Below are 10,916 nucleotides of genomic sequence, written 5' to 3'. Positions count from 1 at the left end.
TGCCATAACAAATATCATAGACTGGGTAGCTTAAACAACAGAAATTTATTTTCTCACAATTCTGGAAGCTAGAAGTCCATGATCAAGACGTTGGCAAGGGTTGGTTTCTTCTGAGGCCTCTCTCTTTGGCTTGTAGATGGCCTTCTGATGTCCTGAGGGTTAGGACTTCAACACATGAATTTTGGGAGGACACAGTTCAGCCCATAAAACACTCTAAGTTGATGAAATGGTTTCTGCTAGTATAAGTTTGGGTCTTATTGTCCTCATTCAGATTGGAGCTGGGATCCTTGGAAATTCTTCACTCCTTTGTCTTTATATCTTTGCCTTGCTCACTGGGAACATGTTGAGAACACTGACTTGATCCTTAATCAGCTTGTCTTAGCCAACAACTTGGTTCTTTTCCACAAAGGGGTCCCGCAGACAATGGCAGCTTTTGGATGGAAATATTTCCTTAGCGATGCTGGATGTAAATGTGTCTTCTCTTTTCACAGAGTTTCCAGAGGGGTTTCTCTAAGCTCTACCTGCCTCCTCAGTGTTTTCCAGGCCATTAAGCTTTGCCCCAGCATCTCTAGGTGGATGGAGCTCAGAATGAGACCCCCGAAGTGCATTGGATTCTGTTGTTTCCTCTGTTGGATCCTGCCTCTTGTGTTAAATACCTTTATTGCTATCAGTGTCACTGGCCCAAGGAAGAGCAAAAACACGAGTATGGAGAAAATTTATGGATACTGTGTATCCCCCATTCCAGACAGATTTTTACTGTTACTACATGTAGGCATATTCTTCTCTATTGATGTAATATGTTTGGGTCTCATGGTCTTAGCAAGTGGCTCCATGGTCCTTGTCCCACACAGGCACAAGCAGCAAGTCCAACACATGCACAGCAACACCCTTTCCCCCAGAACTTCCATGATGCCAGAGCCACACACACCATCCTGCTCCTGGTGAGTGCCTTTGTCTCCTTTTCCTCTCTCTTCCGTTTTGACACTTTCTTCATCCCTGATCATAAACCCAAGCCAGAGGCTGGTGAACACTTCCATGCTGGTGTCTTCGTGTTTCCCAACATTCAGCACCTTTGTGCTCATCACCAGTGAAACACGTGCCTCTGGGTTCTGCTGTGGAAGCTGGGCAAGGAAAACTGTTTTCACAATCTGGTTAAACATCTATATGTCTTCTAACTGTGCAGTTGGATCAGTTATCAATCATTTTTCAAAAATTTCCAGTGAAACGTATGTGTCTGAAATCAGGCTAGAACTTTGTTATTCTGCAATAAATAAAAGGAATTATATCCCTGCCCTTCCACAGCTCAGAATGGAACCATTAATGATCCCTCCACACGAGTAGACAAAGTTAATCTGTCTCATTGCACTGTGCTGTGGAATCTGGACATATGTGAGACGATAGAAAGCAGACAAATGTCAACTGGGGAGAAGGAATTAAGTTCCATTGTGTATTTGTTTTTCTTCTTTTCAATTGTTAGATTAAAAAATATATAATTTTTTTTAACCAGAGTGGAGTCTAGCTGTTTTAGGCAGATGGAAAATTGCCTGAATTGACTCCTTGATGAGAAGGCATGTAGAGCGCCCAAAGAAGTTTAGAAATCCAGTATTTTAGGAGTATTGACAGTGAGGGGAGAGTGGCAGGCAGAGAATGAGGAAGGTGCTTCTGTCAGACACTGTAGTACAGGTGAAGAACTGGAAACTGCATCCTGAGAATAATGACAGGCTAGTGGCTGGGTTCAGTCAGGAGGGTGACATCATCAGCTCTGCTTCTTGTAAGTGATTTACAGAGTCATTTGGAATGAATTAAATTATTTTATAAAAACTCATATTTTCTAAACGTTTCAGTTGTGTAACAAATGTTTCAAATGTTAGTTACAATTTAAAGATGATGTATTTTCATTTTGCAATGATCAACTTACATTAACTTTATATATTTACTCCTCATCCCTATCACTGAAGAGAAAACATTGACAAAACTTAAATTCCATTTTTCTATTATGCTTCATTTTTAAATCCACAGTAAAAGCTGGTTGTATTCAGTAATTTCTTATGTTCTAGTCGAGGGTTTCTTACCCTCAGCATGAGCAAGCAGTCTACAAGCAGCACGCTGTGTTGGCTTTCCACTCTACCACACATTTTGCTGGTAGGGAGACAACCACACAAATGGATGTAGAGACTATTACTTATGCAGACAGCATAAGAAAGGCCAGCATGATGTCACCTCCCCATGACCCTTTTACCACAGGATGACACTTAATCAAAGAGACCAGATGATGGTGGTCTGATGAACAAATGAGCAATGGAGTGATCTGTCATTGAGGAGTCCATTCTAGACTACAGCTGTGTGGTTTTCCAGGCTGCAGCTCTAAATAAGGGAAGGCACCCAGGGAGGCAGAGAAGGAACTGCCCCATGGCATCCACAAGAAAGGGATGTGGGTGAGAAATGGCCTGTGACAGCTCCTTCCAAGAATGCTGATCTTGCCATGTTCCTGGAAGGGTCACAAGGTTTTCCACCAGCACTTAGATCAGACTGCAATTGAGTCTCTCCTGCATGGCCCAAGTGGATCTGTACAAGGTTGTCAGGACCCCATGGCAGAACCATCCCCTCCAGACACCATAGACATTTGGGGCTGCATCATCCTTTGTTTAGAGAAGCTCTCCTGTGCCTTACAGAGTGTTGAGCAGCATCCCTGGCCTCTACCCACTAGATCCCAGAAACACCATCACTCAGTTGCAGCAGTGAAAGTTATCTTTGGGCATTGTCAAATGGCCCCTGGGAAGGCAAGACTGCCTCAGGTTGAGAACACTAGCTCAAGTTGTTTAAGGTTACTCATGTTTTCTAGTGGATTTTTAATAGGATATAATTTTCATAAAATAGTAATTTTCTGCTAGTTTTTTGTAGTTCATTGATATAGCCCTGGAACTGGATTCCACAGCCTCATAATGTTCAAGTTGTATTTACTGCACCAAAAGTATAATAATTTATTTAAGTTTATCCATTCTACTTTAATAAAAAGGCTCACTTATTCTGTAAGCATGTATATGCTCATGTTTACAGACTCTTTTCTAAGGGGATCTTATTTGCATTACCCCAATTCTCTTAAGATTTGCAAAGACAATAAACTTTCTCTTAAATGTAAGGGCAGACCCATAATGAAACCAAATCAGGTGAACAAAATTATCGGCTCTGGCTATTATAAATAATTTAGTGAATATCCAATTAAAACGCATAACTTGTTTAATGAAATTAGGTTTCCCAATTTTTCATTTTAGTTTAAGTTAAAATAATTAACAGCTAACAGTTCTCCAAGAGAATTCATCCTTATTTTTTTATGATCAACTTTTATTAACCAAATTTAAAATTTTTTTGCCTGTCACTTAAATGCAAACTTAGAAATTACTTTAGATTATATTTTTCTTCTATTTCCATTTTTCCCTCAGAGTAAGCTTTATTTATCTTCATTTATCCAACAATAATCCTCTTTTTACTTCCAGAATGTTACTATAATTTTATAATTTTTAGGAGAGAGCAGTATTTTATGGAAATGGCATGTAATTTATCTACATAACTCCTTGAATTGCATTTTATTTCCAGAGAAAGTAAGACCTTATTTGTTGCATAAATTCTTATCTTTCCAGATCCCTGGCCTCATGCCCCATCTTTCTCAGTTATTTTACCGCATCTGAATCTCTGACCCATTGGCTCACTATGATCCCATCCTTAGTCACTCAAATGCTTCTAGAGAAAGTTGAGATTCAAGGTTTCCTCATTATAATGAATCTCTTAAAAAGAGATCCAAGGGCCTTCCTCCCTCACTTTTTGGAATTTGGCTAATCATATCTCAAGTCTGTTGAATATAAATTCTCTGCCTCAGCTCCCACCATGCTAGACCATTTGAATAATTATAATTAAAAAACTCAGGGGCTGGCCCCGTGGCCGAGTGGTTAAGTTCGCATGCTCCGCTGCAGGCAGCCCAGTGTTTCGTTGGTTCAAATCCTGGGCGCGGACATGGCACTGCTCATCAAACCACACTGAGGCGGTGTCCCACATGCCACAGCTAGAAGGACCCACAACGAAGAATGTACAACTATGTATCGGAGGGCTTTGGGGAGAAAAAGGGAAAAATAAAATCATTAAAAAAAATAACTCAGAAGGAGGCCTGAGCTGATGGAGGAGCACCTTTATAATTAAATGATATGATTTTGTAATAATTCACTGGACATATCAGTACCTAAACTGGGCTTGAATAGTATTGGTGACCAAAATTCGCAGGATACAATTTTATTGGCAAATAGCTAACAGAAAATCCAAGTGTTTTCCATTAATTTCATCCAACCATGGTTGGGGTTGGGGTGGCTATTTCCAGAACTGGTTTGAAAGGGCAGTGTGGAGAAAAAGAAGAGCCCGGTGCAGAGCCGAGGTAAAAGCATGAATGCTGGTAGGTTATCTGGGATGTGTTAGTGAGCTGGTTTTCACTTGGAAAATTGGGGCTGAATCCCACTAAGAACATACAGGTTGCCACATAGAATTGGCCCAGGGACCAGCCTGTGGCGGAGTGCTTAAATTCACGTGCACTGATTTGGCAGCCCAGGGCTTCACAGGTTCGGATCCTGGGCACAGACCTAGCATTGCTCATCAGGCCATCCTGAGGCAACATCCCACATAGCACAACTAGAAGAACCTACATGCTTAGATTTTGCAGGTTAAATAGAGGCTTTACAGTTTTCCCTGACACACCAAATGCCTGACAACTTAAAAAGTAAATTGAGGGCCGGCCTGGTGGCGCAGCAGTTAAGTTCACACATTCCGCTTCTTGGTGGCCTGGGGTTCGATGGCCAGATCCGGGGTGCAGACATGGCACCGCTTGGCACGCCATGCTGTGGTAGGCGTCCCAGGTATAAAGTAGAGGAAGATGTGCATGATGTTAGCTCAGAGCCAGGCTTCCTCAGCAAAAAAGAGGAGGACTGGCAGTAGTTAGCTGAGGGTTAATCTTCCTCAAAAAAAAAAAAAGAGAGAGATTTTAAAAAAAAAAGTAAATTGACCAGTTGTTTGACCAGCAAAACAGGTTTATTCTTTTTGGGAACAATCAGAAGACTTGCAACTCTGGATACACAGGCTATGGCCGACAATAGGCAAATCCAGAGAAACAAAGGAAAGGGCTTGCCTTCATACAGGAAAAGGGGGAGTTGGGAAGGGGGCTGTGATAAACAAGGAATCCATTGGAGCAGACCAGGAGTCCAAAGTGTAGAGGTTTCCCATTGGTTGGGTTCCTCCAATCTTCTACTGGCTAGGCTGTTGCCAGGCAGGGGAGAGAAATCTTCCTTCCTCCTGCTGGGCGGTAAAGTAGGAAAGCCCTCCTGTCAGAAAAGCAAGCCTACCTCTCTCCCTGTTTGCAGAGAGTTCCCCTGCAGGCCTTCTGAACTCCAACTTAGTGGAGGTTTCTCTTATTAATTTCACATGCCATGACAGTGTGGGGGACTGGTCTTGGCCACGCCAAGATATGTCTCTTTGGCATGAGGATTATTGGGCTGGTTGCTTTTAATAAACTGGGACAGAAAGGAGGCTCTGAGGAGTGGAACTTGCTTACCCTTTGTTAAGAGACATTTACATAGTAAAGGAAATCTCCGTCTGTAAACGTCCCTCCCTCTCTGTACCAGGAAGAAGAGGGGGATGACCTTATCTCTAGAAACTCTTAATCAATGGGGAAGGCAAGGATTTAAATCTGCATTTTGTTTACTGTACTTGCGTGGTAATCTCCCATGATTGACTCCCCCTCCACCCCCAATATCCTTCTTTGTCTTTAGCTGAGATGATATTTAAGGTGGGGGCTTCAGCCATTTTGGGGAGTTGCTCAGCTTGCCTGACCTCTCCCATGTATACATGTTATAAAGATGTGTTTAATTTTCTCCTGCTATTCTGTCTCATGTGAATTTAATTCGTTCTCTGGCCAGACAAACCCATAGAGGGTAGAGGAAATGTCTTCCTCCCCTACAACAGTCATACTGCTCTACCTTAATCTGAGTAAATTCAGATTTTAATGGAAAACATGTAGGACTGTATAGACTGTGGTTTGTTTCACTCTGAAGACTTCACAGAACTGTACATTATCTCACACGGAATTGTAGACTTTCTGCTTTGCTATTGTTCTGTTAGAATCAAATTGGAAAGAATGAGCAGCACAGTGCTGTATTGTGTTAGGTTTTAAAACTCTCAGAATCACTTTTTGTTTTTTTCAAAAACGTTCTAAAGAGATGTATGAGGAGTACAGCAGAGCAAGATTCATTTTCAAATTGTAGCACCGACTATCAGCAAACTGTTTGTTTAAAGTGGGAAAATAATGATTAAACTCAGGAAGCAAAGCTTGAGTGATGTGTAAAGAGTTCTTCTTGACTTACTCTTCTTACTTAAATATTTTCTCTTTTAGTGCCTTCAATGCTGGCCATAACTGTGGTGAAAACTCTTCTGACTTTCATTGTTGAATACTTGTACTAACCTTCCCTTCTAAAATAACATGCTGGCTACATACAAAAAGATCTCGGTTTAAAGGTCATTGTTTCTTCAATTATTTGAAAGCCTTACTACTTTCTAGCCTTGCACCTGTTGATAGTGTTGTTGAAAAGTCTGAACTCAGTTTCATTACTCTTCATGGGGGTCATTCATTTTTTCATATCATAAATTTGTATGACTTTGTCTTTAAAATTTTTTAAATTTTATAATAAGTTTTATCTGGGTGTGGATCTTCCCTTTTGAACTCTTGGAAATATTTCCTCTTTTATTTGTATTATTATCTAGATACAGATGACTTGCATGCACCAGATAGTAGGAAACACAACTAAAGCATGGCACTGGAAAAAGATGGTACAGCCAGAAGAGTGCCCTTGCCAATAATCTAGCATTTTGAGTGTCTTCCCCACAAATATTAGTAAAGAAGTCTTAAAATTTGGATTCATAACTAGGGAGCATTATCCCTGACTCATGGCAGTAATTTTAAAACAACAGCCGTTTAGTCTCTGTGTATGTGTGTCTATATGTGTATGTCATATGTGTGTGATATTTTTACCTTTGGATGGTATAGCCAAAATTTAAGAGCTCCATTTACTTGGCTTAAGTTAAGCACATACCTAAATAATTTCTAAATGGAAAAGAAGTTAACCCAAATGTCTTTTAAATTACATGATATAAGTTAATCTTTGGCAACTGAAAGCTTATTTTAGTTTGTTGGTTTGATTTAAATGGACATGTTTTCAGAGTCATCAGCACTGGATATGACGCAGATGTGCAGCCTTTATTCTACATTTTTTGGTCAAATGAGCTGATGTTATCTCTACTGAAAAACTGATTAGCAAAAACAATAACTTAAAATGATGGCTAATTTTGTCTAATGTCTCATGAAGTTTTGTAGGCAGTCTAAGTAATTACTGGAAACAGGTACACTGAATAAATGTAAAAAGGGTAAAAGTTTTTGGGGAAACTTTTTAACAATGATTATGCATTATGATGTAGGTACTTAAAACAGCTTAAGACTATGGCTAACTGCTTTAGTGTCACAGGAAGTTTTTGTCAGTAATCTAAATATGATTGTTACAAACAAATTGTCTAGATGTAAGTGGGATAAGAGTTTATAGATAAACTTTTTAAAAAATTCTTTTTTATTTGAGTTCATAATAGTTTACATCATTGTGAAATTTCCATTGTACATTACTTCTTGTCTGTCACCACATAGGTGCTCCCCTTCACCCCCTGTGCCCATCCCCCAACCCCCTTCCACTAGTAACCACTGAACTGTTTTCTTTGTCCACGTGTTTGTTCATATTTCACATATGAGTGAAATCATCTAGTGTTTGTCTTTCTCAGTCCAGCTTATTTTGCTAAGCATAATTCCTTCCAGGTCTTTCCATGTTGTTGCAAATGGGATGAGTTTGTCTTTTTTTCTGGCTGAGTAGTATTCCACTGTGTGTATATACCACATCTTCTTTATCCAATCATCAGTCGATGGGCACTTGGATAGTTTCCATGTCTTGACTATTGTGAATAGTGCTGTAATGAACATGGGGTACATATGTTACTTTGGATTGTTGATTTTAAGTTGTTTGGATAGATACCCAGTAGTAGGATAGCTGAGTCATAAGGTATTTCTATTTTTAGTTTTTTTGAGGAATCTCCATACTGTTTTCCATCATGGCTGCACCAGTTTGCATTCCCACCAGCAGTGGATGAGGGTTCCCTTTTCTCCACACCCTCTCCAACATTTGTTATTTTTAGTCTTAGTGGTTATAGCCATTAGAACTAGTTTGCCATAATAATCCCCATAGTTTGTTTTGTTGTATGAATAAACCTTAATGTGCTTACACACTCACCTCTTGAGGTATCTCTAGTTTGCACTTAAAACTTCTATGAAAATTCTTCTGCATATACCTTTGCTAATGAACCAAGTGATTTAGTGATTAATTCCAATATATGGGATTGCTGGTCCACCTAGCTGCCTCCTCTGGAACCTTGACTCATATTAACAAATTGCTGGGGCTGGCCTGTGGCTGAGTGCTTAAGTTCACGCACTCTGCTTTGGTGGCCTGGGGTTTTGCTGGTTCTGATCCTGGGCACAGACCTGGCACCACTCATCAAGCCATCCTGAGGCTATGTCCCACATAGCAGATTTAGAAGGACCTACAGCTAAAATATACAACTAGGTATTGGGGGCTTTGCGGAGAAGAAGAAGAAGGAAAAAAAGATTGGGAACAGATGTTAGCTCAGGGCCAATCTTCAAAAAAAAAAGAAAAGAAAGAAAAGAAAAGAAAAACAACAACAAAAAAACCCAGATTGCACTCCCAAACTCACTACCTGCCCAGATAGCACCCCAGGTGCCAGGGAGAGACTGGCCAGGTCTTCCTTGGGTCTCTCAGGTCCCAGCTCACTGGTAGCTATGGAAGGAAACTCGCTCTCTCTGGAACTTTGCTGGGGGCTCCCTCCTTTACGCTCCTGCAGGAAAAAGACAATGTGTGAGACTCTGGACAATCTGGCCCCTGAAAATGATCTAGGAGCGAACATACAGTGAGAAGGTTGATCTAGGAGCATTGAGGTGCTGTGGCACGAGCTGCTAGTGGGAAATCTGTCTATCAAGAGCACCTCACCTACATTAGCATCCTCAAGGTGGCATGGGCACATCATTGACGTTCCTGGTAGAGACATCCTTTGACAGGCATTGGTCTTGAGGCGTATAGGAGCTAAAAGTTACTCTAACGAGGTCTTGACTTGGCTACAGACACTAAATGAGGAATTTGTGCCTAAAGGCTGAGTCCTGCCTTTTCACCACTGCAGCCCTGGCTCCTGCCCCAGAAGCCAGGCGCAGTCCCAGGTGGCCAGCAGCAAGTCCCAGCTCCTCCCTGCCCAGGCAAAGTCCTTCCTGCATCTTCAAATCCTCCCTGCACCAGCAAATCCTCCTGGTGGGCCGAGGCCACTCTTTCAGCTCCATATGCGGCCGCCATGGGGGTACCCGAGGAACCCACTGGCCACCAGCCACTGCCCACCCAGACGGTCCCTTCACCACTTGGTTCTTGGCCCACACAGATCCAACAGTGGCAGAAGCAGTCCCACACTCGGGAGCGGCACTTCGGGACTGAGGGGCAAAGGTAGCCCCCAATGGACTCCATGGTGTATACAGACAGTGGAATGCAGTGCAGCCCCTAAAAGAAGGAGGCATCTTTAGGTGTCCAACTGGTCAAGATAAGGAAGTCTCAGGTGTAAAATGAGGCTGATTTAGGTTGTGCAAGATATATTGTTAAGTCAGCAAAACAAACTACAGATCTGTATACAAAGTATGACTTCCTTTTTACTGAACAAACTACTATAGGAATATATATATGAATGCCTGGACATACATGTGCTGGTCTAGTGGTTAAGATCTGGTGTTCTCATCACTGCAGCCTAGGTTCATTCCTGGTCATGGACCCAAACCACCAGTCTATGGGAAGTCTTACTGTGGTGGTTACCTGTTGCTGTGACGCTGAAAGCTAGGCTACTTATATTTCAAATACCAGCAGGGCCACCCATAGTGGACAGGTTTCAGTGGAGCTTTCAGACTGAGACAGAGTAGGAAGAAAGACCTGGCCACCCACTTCCAAAAAATTGGCCATGAAAACCCTAAGAATAGCAGTGGAGCATTGGCTGATACAGCAGACGAATTGACTGGAGGGCACTAACAAACAAAAAAACAGGAACATAGCTTTATGCATCCATGTGCAGACAGAATCCTAAAAAGATACCATGCTGCAAACATTGATTTTCTCCAGGAGTCGAATTAACAGAGACTTTTCACTTTCCATTTGGTAAATGTACATGGTGTAGTACTCCTTAGTAAACAATAGTTAATTTGATATTTTATATATTAAAAGCTTTCCACACATATTAGGAAAAAGAATGCGCATGTATAAAATGGTTATAATTATGTTATACGGACAAAACAATTTTGTGTTTTATGGATAAGACAGTGTTTCACACTGAGTTGGCCACAATCACTGACTATACAGGCAGGAGAGACGTTTTCTGTGGAGACCAGAGGCCCAGATCCCGCCTTGTTCATCTGCTTCAGAGCTGCCCAGTATCTCATCCTCTATCTTCTTCATCATAGTCCTGAAGGATGTCTTTTCTTGCCCCAGAAAAACCTATAACTGAACTCAGTGGTTTTGTCTTGGTGGATGTGGAGCTGAAAAGCAGAACCAAGGTAGAAGTAGGTGAAGAAAAGGTTTATTGCTTGCATAAGCAATGGAGAACACGGGATGGTGCCCAAACCAGTGTCTCCCCAAGGCAGTGGAGACTTTATACACAAGAGAGCAGAGGATAACAGGTTTATTTGTAACAACTGTGTAATAACTGTATTCATTTAGAGCAGATGCGTACCAGGCAAACATGCTAATACATAC

At 41.4% G+C, this 10,916-nt stretch overlaps 1 pseudogene; it reads left to right on the top strand.

Annotated features, from left to right (window-relative positions):
* Nucleotides 1-226: 226 nt before the first annotated feature.
* On the top strand, nt 227-9,630 carry LOC103563473 (vomeronasal type-1 receptor 1-like; annotated as a pseudogene).
* Nucleotides 9,631-10,916: the final 1,286 nt, after the last annotated feature.

The sequence above is a fragment of the Equus przewalskii genome, chromosome 9 (genome assembly GCF_037783145.1).
Source record: "Equus przewalskii isolate Varuska chromosome 9, EquPr2, whole genome shotgun sequence".
NCBI lineage: Eukaryota > Metazoa > Chordata > Mammalia > Perissodactyla > Equidae > Equus > Equus przewalskii.
Note: the sequence above shows the minus strand (reverse complement) of the source record. Positions and strands in the feature narration are given on the sequence as shown.